The sequence below is a fragment of the Melanerpes formicivorus genome, unplaced genomic scaffold, assembly GCF_026170545.1.
Source record: "Melanerpes formicivorus ecotype bairdi unplaced genomic scaffold, bMelFor1.0.p_v2 SCAF_4, whole genome shotgun sequence".
Classification (NCBI taxonomy): domain Eukaryota; kingdom Metazoa; phylum Chordata; class Aves; order Piciformes; family Picidae; genus Melanerpes; species Melanerpes formicivorus.
This window is the reverse complement of record NW_027142356.1, coordinates 21,433,693-21,449,340: the sequence shown is the minus strand read 5'-3', so window position 1 is coordinate 21,449,340 and position 15,648 is coordinate 21,433,693. Positions and strand designations below refer to the sequence as shown.

Genomic DNA, 15,648 nt, shown 5'->3' with positions numbered 1-15,648 from the left:
TTGCAAGTCTGCAAGATAGGTTTCTTTCCCTTTACCCTCTAAACAGGCCTCACAAGATCCTGACCCTTAATCCCAGTGCACTCTAAGTCTTACAATTTTAACACAAATCACCAGTATATTCATCACAATCCCCCATTTTCTTTTTGTCACCATTGATTTGTGTTAAAATTTCCAGATATTTCAGAACCTTCTTAATTGGATCATAACCATCTGCTTGTAACTTATTGGCATAAACAATTTTACCTAAAGGTCTTACCATTTTAAACCAACAATTACAATGAATTACACAGATCAGTATTACAATTAGTCCAACAGGTATTACAAACAATTTTTTAAAGCAACTTATATTTGATAAGCAAGAAGTTAACTTATACCATATTTCTTTAAATCCAGAAGAAGTATCATCCAAAGAAATTTGATGTAATATTTGATTGTGATGGACAATCACTTAACAAAACTACAGATTAACATAACTACAACAGCTTACATTTATGTCTACACATACAACATGTAAGAAATCCAAAGCTAACCTGTTTTGAGAGACTACTGACTTCAAGCTATTGAGCTTTTATTGCATCTATGCTTGCATTCATCATAATTTCAGCTGTAGCAGAAAAATTTACCATCGCTTTTTCAAGTTCACTAACCCCAAGCCAAGGTAGAAAACTCCTAGCAAAACTATGAAACTTGTTATGCTTGGTTGGTAGTGGATTTGCTCCCCTCTTGGTTCTTCTTGCAAAGCTCCTGAGTAATTCCTGTGACTGATTTACTATAAAGATATGAGGACAGGCCAGTCCTATAGCACATCTTCCTTACCAGCCTAAGGGTAATACCTTATAAGCATTTTTATCACATATCCAATACCATCCTGACCCAATAGGTATCAGCCATCCTTTAGGTATGTGTTCTTTCTTTCTGCTCTGATCATGGCTCCCCGGACGAGCCCCCATGCACTGGGATTAAGGGTCAGGATCTTGTGAGGCCTGTTTAGAGGGTAAAGGGAAAGAAACCTATCTTGCAGACTTGCAAGGACACTGTCTGGTTAATTGGAGACATCACGGCTGAGAAGGAGCTGTCTTAAAGATAAACATTCAGAACTGGGAATTTGTTTTCTTCAGATAAGAAGCCTGCACAATTGAGCATGCGTGCAAGTGGATACTTTGACCCTTACCACACTGAATGTAGGGAGAAGGGATTTGACCATCTATTCTAAGACTAATTATCATATGCCTGCCTTCTATTTAGCATAAGTTTGATTATGTAGATGATGTAACTATATAAGATGAAGAAAACTATTGTAAGGTTGCTTTTTGGGTGAAGTTTTGTACCCTCACATGCCCAACCGGTTGCTTTGCTTGCTTTTATTGCTTTTATTGCCTTTTTACGATCTTTTAGTGCCAATAAATCTGTTACCAAAAACTTTTACCTGGAGTCATCTATAACAAATGGTGCATTGGCCGGGAATCGTCTGAACCTTCACATCTTTTGAACTGCAAATGAAGGGGCGCCCCACAGCATTTTCTGTGGCTTCATTGTAGTCAAAAGACGGAATGGTCAGCACGATCAGAACTCAATAGAGGCAAGCAAAGAAATTTTTAATTTTTTTCTTTTATTTTTTTTTCTTTTATTTTATTTTCCTTTTTATTTTTTTCTTTTTATTTGGTGTTGTTTTGTTGTTTGACGTCCAATTGGAGGACGTGGACCCCGTAAAACTTCGTATACGAGATCCAAGCGACGACGACCATGGTGGTGAGAATACTGCTTGGGGGGGGAAGGATTCGGCTACATTTGTATTCGGCTACCGTAGTTTGAGTGTTTGAGTCTGCTGTTTCAGATTCTGCAAGGGGGGAGGTACGGTGGATCTGGCGCGGTGGCTCTGGCTGATAAAGAAGAGGGGTATTCGTGAGTAGGAATTATTTTGATTATTCCACTTGCATGATTATTTGTGGTATTGTTCCACTTGAATGAGTATTTGTGGTTTATTCCACTTGCCTAAGTATTTGTGGTAGCCAGGAATTGTATTCGTGAGTAGGAATAGTTTAGGCTGTTCCACTCGCATGAGTTTTTGTAGTAGCCAGGAATTGTATTCGTGAGTAGGAATAGTTTAGGCTGTTCCACTCGCATGAGTTTTTGGAATTCTTTGGATTTTTTTTTAGTTTTTTATTTTAGTTTTATTTTATTTGTTTATTATTTGTAATATTTGTGGTAGTCAGGAGAAAATGGGACAAAAGAAGAGTAAGTCATCAAGGCAGGATGGAAAGAAGGCTTTACCTTCTATTCCTCCAGAGAGTCCGTTAGGAATGCTCATTCAATACTGGGAGGATGATGAACAGAGAAAAGGGAAATCAAAAGAAAGAATGATTCACTACTGTATGGAGGTATGGCCAAAAGAATCATTAAGACCACATGTGTTTTGGCCTATTTTTGGATCTTTTGAGGATTGGATTTGCCAAGCTTTGAACCATCATGTGAATTCTAAAAAGTGTTTTAGTAAGGAAGAAGCTGAATATGTTGCTATTTGGATTAGGGTCTCACGGCCCTCTCCTGTTCCAATATTAAGAACTGAGGATAAGGACAAAGACAAGGAGAAGGAGAAATGGGAACCCCTAGATAACCTACCACCACCTTTTCAGCAGAACAGGGGTCAAAGTCCCCTACATCAAATAGCCCTGCAACCAACTTCTCCTTCACTCACCCAAACAAGAAGCAGAGTGAGGAATGATAGGAATGAACAAGAGAGAGACAGTGTAGGATTCCATCCACTCAGGGAAGTGCCTATGGGGGGGCAGCAAGGAGGAATAGGGTTTGTGACTGTACCTCTCAGTACATCAGATGTCTGCAGTTTTAAGAAAGAGATGGGTACCTTGCTGGATGATCCCTTAGGTGTAGTTGAGAGACTGGACCAATTTTTGGGTCCCAATATATATACTTGGAAAGAGGTGCAGTCTATTTTGAGTATTCTATTCACTGCAGAGGAAAGAAACAGGATTAGACAGGCTGGTATGAGAATATGGGAAAGGCAGAACCAGGGGGGGCCACCAGGAGATCAAAAGTGGCCTAATCAAGACCCTGGGTGGGACCATCAGCAGCCCCAAGGGAGACAGAATATGAGTGACCTGAGAACTATAATAATACAAGGAATTAGGGAAGCTGTTCCTAGAGGACAGAATTTTGATAAAGCTTTTAGTGAGCAACAGAGGAAAGATGAATTTCCCACGGAGTGGATGGGAAAATTAAAGAAAGATTTGCACATGTACTCTGGAATAGACCCCAATCCTGCAGTTGGAGTGATACTTCTCAGGACACAGTTTGTGGTAAAATCATGGGGAGATATTAGAAAGAAACTGGAAAAGATCGAGGATTGGCAAGACAGGGGATTAGAGGAGTTACTACGGGAAGCTCAGAAAGTATATGTAAGGCAGGATGAAGAGAAACAAAAAGCAGAGGCTAAACTGTTTGTAACTGCTGTAAGGGAAAGTCAGAAATCAGGTAGCTGCTCGGACCTTTGGGGTACTATCGATCATGGATAAAGGTGTCAGGGGCTGTATCTTCTGGGGACAAGAATATCTAATGAGTCCCCAGAAGGAGGAGGTAATTTTTTTTGGTAGATATGGGAGCAGAAAATTGATTATACAAAAGACTCCTAAGACTCCTAAGAGGGTTGAAAAGGAAAAACCCCAGCAACAGTAATTGAAGCTAAAGGGGAACCTTTTAAGGTGCCCCTGCTTGAAAACTATAGAAATAGAATCTGGAAAAGGATTTGTTTAAATGATTTGTTAGTTGTTTCAGAGACTGAATACACTCTCTTGGGAGAGATCTTTTTTTGTTTTGTCAACAACAGATTGCAGCTGTCCGGACTGCAGAAGAAGGGTGGCCGCATGTGTCGCAAGTGAAAGGACAGTAACCTCTGATCCTGGAGAGATTAGAGTGACTCTACAGACAAAGCAAAACTGACATCAGCATGAATTCCACACCACTTATACAGATGATTGGAAGCATCTCCGAGACTGCAGTTAGTGCTGACAGATAAGTACTCGATGCAATACTGTAACATCTCAGTCTGAAAGCTCCGGAACTTACAAGACAGACCCACCTCCTGAAATATATGCAATAGTGTGTGATATTGAATCTGTGTTGCAAGAGAACATTGAGGAATATCCCCATTTCATTCTGTGTATAAAACATCATAGAACTCATGGGGGATGGGTAACTTGTAAATGTTTTAAATGCTGTAAGAAATGGTCTTGTATCTCTTATAATTGAGGAGTATTTTGTCCTGAATGCTGTAACTGTAAAACTGTAAAAGTAGGCCCAAAAATAGGCAGTTTGGATTGACAAATATAGAGATCTTATTTTGTGGTAACGAAAAAGGATTTAAATCCCCATGGAAAATTCTTGAAAGGGATCGGCATAAGTGGGAAATAAAGGCTAGAGAAATTTTTAGTTAGGGATACCAAGAACAATTAGAATAGAATAGAATGGAATGGAGTAGGCCAGGTTGGAGGAGGCCTTCGGGATCGTCGTGTCTGGCCTATCGACCAATCCAACCCACCTGATCAACTGGGCCATGGCACCAAGCACCCTATCGGGTCTCCTCCTGGGCACTTCCAGTGGTGGTGACTCCACCACCTCCCCGGGTGGCCCATTCCAATGGGCAATCACTCTCTCTGTGTAGAACTTCTTCCTGGCATCCAGCCTAAACCTGCCCTGGTGCAGCCTGGGACTGTGTCCTCTTGTTCTGGTGCTGGCTGCCTGGGAGAAGAGACCAACCTCTGCCTGTCTACAACCTTCCTTCAGGTAGTTGTAGAGAGCAAGGAGGTCTTCCCTGAGTCTCCTCTTCTCCAGGCTAAGCAACCCCAGCTCCCTCAGGCTCTCCTCATAGGGCTTGTCTTCCAAACCCCTCATCAACTTCATTGCCCTTCTCTGGACTCGTTCCAGCAAGCCAACCTCCTTCCTAAACTGAGGGGCCCAGAACTGGACACAGTACTCGAGGTGTGGCCCAACCAGTGCAGTGTACAGGGGCAGAATGACCTTCCTGCTCCTGCTGGCCACACTCTTCCTGATGCAGGCCAGGATGCCATTGGCCCTCTTGGCTGCCTAGGCACACTGCAGGCTCATGTTCATCCTACCATCAACCAGCACCCCCAGGTCCCTCTCTGCCTGGCTGCTCTCAGCCACTCTGACCCCAGCCTGTAGCACTGCATGGGGTTACTGTGACCAATGTGCAGAACCCAGCACTTGGATGTGTTAAATCTCATGCCGTTGGATTCTGCCCATCTGTCTAGGTCCCTCTGCAGAGCCTCTCTACCCTCCAGCAGATCAACTCCTGCCCCAGCTTGGTGTCATTTGCAAATTTACTGATGATGGACTCAATCCCCTCATCCAGATCATAAATAAAGATGTTAAAGAGCATGGGGCCCAGCACTGATCCCTGGGGCACACCACTGGTGCCTGGCCACCAGCTGGCTGTGGCACCATTCACCACCACTCTCTGGGCTCTGCCTCCAGCCAGTTCCTAACCCAACTCAGCGTGCTGCTGTCCAAGCCAGGGGCTGACAGCTTGGCCAGGTGTTTGCTGTGGGGGACAGTGTCAAAAGCCTTGCTGAGGTCCAGGTAGACTACATCCACCGGCTTCCCCACATCCACCAGGCAGTCACCTGATCATAGAAGGAGATCAGGTTTTTGAAATTGAAAGGGTTAGTAGAAGGAAAAAAAGTAAGGAAGACATAAGAAAAAGTATTGTACAGGATTTTGAGGGAAGAGGAATTGAAATAACAAAGGCACAATGGGAAATGGTAAACAAGCTAACTGAGGAATCAGAGAAGAGACTCCGAATGAAATCTTAAAGTGGGTTAAGGAATCTGTGGGGCTCCTGAAGAATGTAACTGCTGCCAAGAAGACATGACACCTGGCTGCTGGTTGCACCCAGTAGGCTAAGGAGGCAGAGTTAACATCTACTGGTGGAGCCTAATCTTGATCCTAACCCTATTTTTGTATAAGGAGTCCAATCAAAATCAAAGACCATGTTCCCATGTGTGGATAAATTCTCTTCTAATATTAGTAATGACAGGTAGGTTGAAAGGCCATTATGGAGCTAAGATTATAACATCATCTGAAGTAAAGGTATGAGAACAGAACACTTATCTGCAGTTGTTGAAAGGGAGCACAGTCAGCTCAGTCGGTAGAGCATGAGACTCTTAATCTCAGGGTTGTGGGTTCAAGCCTGCATCAGACAGGCAGTAGTGTCCTTTTACTGTTGGATATGTTCCCAGCTCCCTGAGAATTCAGCATACAGGTTTCCTTTGATAGGGACAGTCTTTCCTGATGTAACAGAAATACAAAAAGCATTCCAAAAGCCCAGCAACTTGAGGATTGTACCAAGATTCCACAATTTCAGTTAAGGGGGAGATTACAATTTGAAGAACCCTTGGATGTAAATATACCTGTACCCTGGATGTGGGAATGTAATTTTTATAGGACAGTAATCAAAGTGATCACAATTTATTAGTTAGGAAGAAGGACCTATGGGGAGCCATGATCAGACCGGAAAGAAAGAACACATACCTAAAGGATGGCTGATACCTATTGGGTCAGGATGGTATTGGATATGTGATAAAAATGCTTATAAGGTATTACCCTTAAGCTGGTAAGGAAGATGTGCTATAGGACTGGCCTGTCCTCATATCTTTATAGTAAATCAGCCACAGGAATTACTCAGGAGCTTTGCAAGAACCACCAAAAAGGGAGCAAATCCACTACCAACCAGGCATAGCAAGTGTCATAGTTTTGCTAGGAGGTTTCTACCTTGGCTTGGGGTTAGTGAACTTGAAGAAGCGATGGTAAATTTTTCTGCTACAGCTGAAATTGTGATGAATGCAAGCAGAGACGCAACAAAAGCTCAACAGCTTGAAGTCAATAGTCTCTCAAAAGTAGCGACTGAAAATAGGTTGGTTTTGGGTTTCTTACATGTTGTATGTGTAGTCATAAATGTAAGCTGTTGTAGTTATGTTAATCTGTAGTTCTGTTAAGCGATTGTAGATCACAATCAAATATTACATCAAGTTTCTTTGGATGATACTTCTTGTGGATTTAAAGAAACATGGGATAAGTTAACTTCTTGCTTATCGAATATGAGTTGCTTTAAACAATTGTTTGTAATACCTGCTGGAATAATTGTAATACTGATCTGTGTAATTCATTGTAATTGTTGTTTTAAAATGGTAAGACCTTTAGGTAAAATTGTTTATGCCAATAAGTTACAAGCAGATGGTTATGATCTGAAGGTGATCAAAATAGAGGAACTTAATTATGATCCAATTAAGAAGGTTCTGAAATATCTGGAAATTTTAACACAAATCAATGGTGACAAAAAGAAAATGGGGGATTGTGATGAATATACTGGTGATTTGTGTTAAAATTGTAAGACTTAGAGTGCACTGGGATTAAGGGTCAGGATCTTGTGAGGCCTGTTTAGAGGGTAAAGGGAAAGAAACCTATCTTGCAGACTTGCAAGGACACTGTCTGGTTAATTGGAGACATCACGGCTGAGAAGGAGCTGTCTTAAAGATAAACATTCAGAACTGGGAATTTGTTTTCTTCAGATAAGAAGCCTGCACAATTGAGCATGCGTGCAAGTGGATACTTTGACCCTTACCACACTGAATGTAGGGAGAAGGGATTTGACCATCTATTCTAAGACTAATTATCATATGCCTGCCTTCTATTTAGCATAAGTTTGATTATGTAGATGATGTAACTATATAAGATGAAGAAAACTATTGTAAGGTTGCTTTTTGGGTGAAGTTTTGTACCCTCACATGCCCAACCGGTTGCTTTGCTTGCTTTTATTGCTTTTATTGCCTTTTTACGATCTTTTAGTGCCAATAAATCTGTTACCAAAAACTTTTACCTGGAGTCATCTATAACAACACCATCCTTTATCCTCCACCTGGCTATAAATTTCATATCTGATTCATGAAAAAAAAAAATAATATAACTAGCAAGTGGCATGTAGAGCTGCAGCATGAATGAAGCCCCATTTTCCATGAACTGGTGCATTGCAGACGTTTTGCCTTGATGGTCCAGGTACAAAAATCTTGAGGCTTTTCCTACAACTGCATATTTTTAAGTGCTGGCATGCAGATTCTCAAGTACCATAAAAACTGCAAACTCCTTCTGCAGGCTTTCCCTTAGCCAGAAATGCACATGATATCTATTCTCAGTTTAACCATCTATGGCTGCAGAACGTATGGAAACATAATTAACTTTGAGGTATGTTTCATTTCATCTTAAATCAGATTGTGGGTTCCAAAGCTATTTAGGAAACACACATGCATACATATTGAGTGTAAATGGACAGCTTTTGATAGAAGAGCAAACTATGGTAGAAACAACATAGCATTTTTCATAACTGTCATTAGTAAAAAAGTTAGAATACATTTTTCATAAGTCTGGATATTTTCAGGGCAGTATTGTTGTCTTCAAATTCCTGCTTTGACAAGTTTGGACTAAATATTGATTTGTGCCTTAGGAAATAATGCCAAATGAACTTGCTGTCTTGGAACTTCCAATGCACAGAAACAGGATGGTGAACAATAAAGCAGGAGTTTGCAAGAATATATACTTGTAAAATTTAGATTAGTTTTGAAGTTGCTCTGAAGCTGTACTTTGACACTAACCTATTACCCAATTACCTGAGAGAGGCTTTGCAATTTTCATACAAGAGCTAAGAAGTGCCTCTTCCAAAAACATTTGAAGCTTACCTCTTAATGCTCTATAATTTCTATGACTTTATACCTTACAAAGTAAGGCTAGCTTTTAAGAGATCAAAGAAGCAACTTTTTTACTGAAAAGTAATTAATAATTCTGATTGTATTTTTTAACACTGCTTTAGTACCATTGAAAGCAGAAAACCTAGTTTTTCTCTGAGAAGATAGAATTCTGTGATGAATATAACTTATAGTTGTAATGCATAGTTTATCAGAGGCTTTAGCAACACTAAAATATTATTCTTGGCAGACATAATTTTCATTGAAATTTGACCCACAGTTTATACAAGTTCTCATAAGAAATTCATGCATTCATCCATGGAAAGCTGGAAATCAGACTAGCAATGATATGGAAGAATTGGCCCATGGCGGTGCTCTTGTTACCTGCAGCCTGCTCTCCGTTTACAGAAGCTGACATGTAACACAGCTTGCTTTGTCCGTATCTTTAAAATGTGACACCACCTCAACAACCCTAACTCCCTGCTTGTGACTCTACTCATCTGATTTCTGCAGATTACTGGAGAGATCAACTAAGCCAGACTTCAGTTATGTGGCAATGTATTTATTTTACAGGGAAGTTACCTTATTTATGAACCTGCTTTATGCTTGCCAGTTCAGCGAGCAGTTACACATGTGCCTGCATTTGCATGCACACAGAGGAACAGAGGCTTTGAAACTGTTGTTTTAATGGATGACTTTAGTACTGAGGTGGGTATTAAATGCAGAATGAAGCATTTCTGTATTTTTGGTGGGAGCTTTTTTGCTATTGTCTTTTGTTGTTGGTTGTGTTTTGGTTGGCTAGAAGGTTTTGTGGTTTTCTTGTGGTTTGGGTTTCTTTGTTGGTTTTGTGTGTGTTTGTTTTTGGGTTTTTTTTAAGTATATCCGATGTCCACATTAATTTCAGACACCTTGCTCTATTCATTTGATCTCAATGATTAGCTGTATTTCAAGGTTTACAATGTAATCAGATTAGCATGACACATCTGTTCTAAATTATAGTCAGGAACAATATTCTTTTGTGACTGTTATAAACAGAAAATAATATAGAGGAACATGTATGTGCAAATGAATTTGCTGTGCCATAGGGTACTTACAATAATCTGTACAAATACATGCAGCCTGTGATGCACCCCCAAACTCTGTCAGTAACTTCCCCCCCGCCCCCATATAGATACAAGGTTTTACTGGAACATCTGAAATGAATGTTGCTTGACTTGGATAATCAAAGATACTCTGATTTTTCAGTCTATATCAAAGCATAAAAGAATCGCTTGAAATTCTTTAGGCATATCCAGTTAGAAACTAAAAAACCTGTGAAGTATCTGAATGTTGCAACCATATAGTGGTGGCTTTTCTGATTTGCTATAATCATGTAGAGGTTCTCAAAAGTATAACAAATTTTCTCTGCAATGTTGTGCTGTGTTACACCCATCCTGGGGGGAGGGTGGAGTGTTGTGAGAGCCCTGCTTTCCCCAGGGGACACAAAAAAACCTGATCCAGGTGGACTTGGCTTCCCCCTACCAGGAGGAGAGGACCCCGAGGTCTAAGTTGGTCTGTTCCTCTCCCCCATTCCTGTCCAACAAGACTACAAGGGGGTGGGGGGGCCATAGTGGTCATCTTTCTCTTTACTCCTGCCTTGCCTATTTGAAAGGACCAGAAGCTGCTGCCAGCCTCCTGGTTCTGCCATGTGGTCGGGCCTGATCTTCTCCCTGCCGCATCCACACTTCTCTGAAGGACTGAAATCCACATACATAAGGGAGATACAAGGCCATCCAAATTTGGTTTTGTATATTCTCCTATTCATCCTTATTTCTTACCCTTGTAAATCCTCCCTGTTATTGTTACATAAATATTTATATATATATATATATATATATTTTAAAAATGTACTTCTCCTACTTCCATACTGATTCCAGATGATTTTTTGGTAGATTAAACTCCAGTGAAGGCTCAAACCACCACAATATTTTTGCACCCAACATGGAGCTCAAACCCATGACCTTGGGATTAAGAGTCCCATGCTCTACCAACTGAACTAGCCAGGTGTAACCTAGCACAGCGGTCTTGCTACTTTTATGTATAATCCCACTCAATGTTCAAATTGTTGTTTATTCTGAATAATATTTTCAAAAGCACTTCAATGACATAGATGGTTAAGCTATCTAAATAGATTTTAAAAATATTATCTAAATGCATTCAATTTCCTAAAGACATATGTGAGAAAAAAAATATAGAAGCAAAGTTAAAATAAGGGGATAGACAAGCCTGTAACTCTTCAATGCAGTAAAGCCACATTTAGCTTCATATAAAACATCATTTAATTTGACAAAAAATAACGTTTCTGGTTTCTATTGGGTGTTATTGGGCAGCCTCTCCAAGTCTCAAAATTAGCATGTGAAGATGCACTTTATGTAATAGTCATTTAGCCTGACTAAAGGACTGAATTAATACCTGAAATTTCATCCAAAATGAGAACATGGGATGCAGTATTCCTGTATCAGCAATGACTCTGCTATGTGCTTCTGTTTGTAAAGGACTGTGTTGTTACTTTCAATCAGTATTTTCAAAAGACTTTGATAAAGTATATGAAAATTCTTCTGAGAATCAATATATATGTTTTCCCTAGACTAAATTTTAGCTTGGACATTTGAGAATTCTAGGACTTCAAATTTCTCTTTGTTCTTATTGCAATCAGAGTATGCAGAAAAGCAAAAGCTATGAAGTCCCTGATTTGAGGCTGGAGGATTAAGATTTGGAGGCTGGAAGGATTCTCAGGGAGAAGTGTCATCTGTGCTTTCTCTTCCTGGACCTCCACTTTTGATCACTCTCTGAGACACGACATGGACTTGATAGAACTTTATTGTGACTCCTGTTTTTATTAGAATTTTCTGCCTTTTTTTCTGTCACTAATTGTATTCTGTTACAATAGGAAAGACTTTAACATGAGGGAATTTACATGTATTTTCACATGTTTTCATCAGTTTTCATGTTTTAATACTATAATTTTTTTAAGCCCAAATCCTTCAGTCACATCATGATGTGCTGGTGTCCTCTATTTAATCATGTCTTCAGTGAAGCTGGTGAGGTCCTTTAATTCTGTAATTAATTTGAAAAGAAATAGTGCAAATAGCTGAAAGTTAACTGGAATATGTGCTTCAGCAATATGATTAAGAATCTGGACTTCAGTCTAAAAATGTTTCTGTAACATTATTCTGTAATGTTGCAGAATGTCTTCTTCCAGCCTAGGGAAATGCTTGACAAGTTAGAAGGATATGCCAGTGAAATGTTTCTATGTGCTCACACCTCTCTTATGCTTTAGCTAACTGTTCAAGATACAAGACTAGATGGACATCTGCTATGACTCAGAAAAGCTGTTCTTTTCTTACACTGTTGCATGACACCAATATGTGCATCTCTACTTTTCCCTCTGGTAATTTGGCAATTTCAGCAACTAAATCAAGTTTTCAGATTACTTCATCCCTTGAAACTTCTGATAGACGAGTGCCTTATTTAAAGGAATCAATATTATTCATATGAGATTAGTTATTTTATGTATCAATTTAAAAACTACCTTAATGTTTTTCATGGCAGAATAGAAATTAATTGCCATTTCACTCTTTCATCTTGACTGGTTGTCTAGAAAATACTCTATTGTTTTACTAACATATTTCTTTATCAACCCATGATCTGCTTTTAAAATTAATCCTGCTCAAGAAATAGAGGCAAGATTTTTCTCACCAGGCTGGAAAATGAAGTGAAATAGGTTGTAGTAGGTTCTTAAAAAATTAATTCCAGTCTCTTCCTGCTGCCTCTTTTTAGAAGTTAAGTGACTTACTGTCATATATGGCCCATCAGAGCATCTAAATTTCATTCTTTACCAAGGACTCCTGTGACATGTCTCTACTGCCAGTAATGTCCTACATATCTGTAACTGATGAGTGGAATTTCTTTTTTAAAGACTTAAAATACTGTGCCTAAGCTTACGTTGTAGACCATATTCCTACTAAAGTCAAAGTGATCATCTGTGAAAAGGGAGGTTTAATATTTCATACATTCTTAACCTTATCACAGTGCTATGAAAGCATATTTTAAAGTAGAGTGGCTATTTTTCCTTTATGGTTGAATGGGTATACATGAACAAGTTGACTCATAATTTTTAGAGTTTCCTGACTTATATTAATTTAGAGCAAAATTTGGCACATACATTTGTATTGTCTTACAGTAGTATTCATTCTGCAGAACAAAATCTATATCCTTAAATTCTAGGGCTAGTGTCTTGGCTTTTAAACATTCTTCTTTTTTTTCCTTTTCTTTTTCTTTTTTCAATTCTATATTTTATTTAATATTTTATAGTTCTCCAAGTCAGAAGAAAAATTATTAAAAGATAATTTGCATGCCAGCAGACTCTTTCAGCCTGCTGTCCTAAATGCAAGAGAAAATATACAAAATTCAGAATTTCCCACAATCTGATAGAATCCAATACTACTTTTACTCTTCTCCTTAAGGCTAGAAACTTGTATTTCAGCCTTCCATTTAACTTAAAAAATAAAGTAGTCTGCGTTAGAGAACTGCAGCCAGTGTGCCATTTACCTAAGCCATAAATGCCAGCTAGCTGCTGGCAGTGAATAAAAACTCCAAGAGCAGCACTGCTCTTTGAAGCAGAAACATCCCTCAGCACACTAAAAGGAGTGGGGTTTTCCCTCCTGGCATTCCTCCTAGACCTTCACAATCTCTGGATGGATGTAACATCCTCTGAAGCAAAGCAGTCTTAAACACAGCAGCTGAAAATTCTGCTTCCACTGATATCTGTGGCAAAAATCCCAATGGAGACAGGACTTCACCATGTTTACGCAGGTTCTTAAGGTAGTCCTTGATGTTTGTGGGATCCCCCTGTTTAAAAATAATACTGTAAAAAATAATTTGACAGTGATTTCCTATCTGCTAGCATAAAAGCTGAACCTGGCTTGTTTTGGAAGAAATATTAACAGCTGGCAAAAGCCAGGGTTGCACCCACCAGACCCAGGACTAGAGAGGCATGAACATATGTAATAACACCATTTTACCATCTTCCTTAGACCTGGTTTTCATAAAATAAATCTCAGCTTATCCAGAGGATCTGGGTGGTTTCTTCTACAAATAATTTCCTAAAAATCACATTAAGAGTTCAGAAATTGATTCTCAAAAATGCTACGTGTTAGAGAATTCATGGAAATGTGAGGTGGCATAAAGATTTTATTAGCACTTATTTAGGATAGCCTCACGTTACCCAAAATTAGCAAAACCACAACTGAATCACATGGTTATCCTAAATGCACACCAAGAAAGTCTCCAATCTTTGCTGGGCCAGTATGTCCAGCAAGCCATCAGTGGGGAACCTTATTCAATAGAGGATAAGAATGACTTACCTCTGCAAGGCAGCTCTGGCTCATTATAGCTATTAATTTCCATGCTCTGCAAAGGGTTGGCATGTTTCTGAATCATAGTGGCATACCGCAGGAAACATGACACTTGCCTTTGTTTCTGTGATGCGAAGATGAAAATTTTATTTGCAGCTATTTGAGTCCAGTCAGCAAATATATGACAGGCAGGGGGTTTGAGCATAGGAAAAATGAAATTAGGATACAAATTTCTGTAACCTAGTGGTGTGCTGATGTGTCAGCTAAAGGCCTTAACAAAGCCTCAAGTCACAGAACAACCATTTTAATAAAACAGTTTATTCTAGCCTGTGGAATTTACCAGGACACAGTAGACATATCTAATATGTGAAGTTATGTGTCTTAAAATATGGCTGCTTTATATTTAAAGCAACCAATTGTTAAGTTTAGATCCTTCTACATTTATGGAATGGAAGAATGCCTTAAGATACTTTTTCCCTTCTGCAGTCATTCTAAATTCCATACACAGCTCTTGTGCTGACATCCTGAGTGTGATGGTGACCTATTTGAGATGGTGCTTTTGAAAAAAGGCTATTAGGACAGTAGTTTTAATATGCTTATTTTCTCTCCTTTTTTTTTTTTTTTTTTTTCAGTGTTTCACTCTATTGCTTCATACATATCTTTCCTGGTGCATTGTGATACACTATTAGGAGTTCTGAGTGTAATTTTTCTGAATAATCTCATATAAAATTACTCAGATCCATTATAAGGCTTCCATGGTTTTGTCTGAAACAGTGTCACTGTTAATGCATGGGAGACTGAAAGGAAAAGAAACATTGCATTTATTGTATTACCATATGGTTTTTCCATGATCATGCAATTAGTCCTGTGATGAAAAAGAATAAGTTGAATGCTGGGAATACAACTGTGACTTTATCTTGGCTTATGAGAGCATCCTGTGGCAAAAAGCTTATCTGGTCACTTCTAGGTATAATATCGCTTGTGATTATTTTTCTTGTTCTTCCCACATACATGGAATTCCTTTCTTGCTTTTTTCATTTTCAGTTATTTATGATTTTCTAGGGTTTATAAATCCTTTCTATAATAATCTCATGTGAAAACACTTGTTCTGACCGGTAGATTTTGTAACAATGAGAATATTTTAATTTCTCTTGCAGTTTTGTCCAGGATACTTCACAGAAATAAAACAATTTTGAAAAGCAGACACTGCTGGGAATGAGGATAGGAGCCAGTATGACAAAAATGCTACACAGGGGGAAAGAGCAAGCTATTATTGTTAACAAAGGTGCCCCGGGCCTTTAATATTCATGTAAAAATTATAAAGTAGAATTTCTTTACTGTTAGTTTTTTGAAAGAAGTGCCTTGTGATGCTCTCACTCAGCAAGATTTAGTCTCAATGACATTCACAAGAATCAGTTTGTACTTTTCAACTGATGAATATTTGGAAAGGCTGAGTCAGTGAATATATTTGAACCTGTGGTGCC

At 39.0% G+C, this 15,648-nt stretch overlaps 1 protein-coding gene and 1 non-coding gene across 2 annotated transcripts in view; one reads left to right on the top strand and one right to left on the bottom strand.

Annotated features, from left to right (window-relative positions):
- The first annotated feature begins 976 nt into the window (after nucleotides 1–976).
- LOC137440723 (uncharacterized) overlaps nucleotides 977–15,648 on the top strand; it is a 69,221-nt gene continuing 54,549 nt past the window's right edge. Inside the window, exon 1 of the mRNA XM_068137213.1 lies at nucleotides 977–9,476. The gene's annotated coding sequence lies outside the window, so the exon portion shown is untranslated. The remainder of the gene's footprint in view (nucleotides 9,477–15,648) is intronic.
- On the bottom strand, nucleotides 10,741–10,813 carry TRNAK-CUU (transfer RNA lysine (anticodon CUU)). The gene has a single exon. It is a non-coding gene; the product is annotated as a tRNA-Lys (tRNA).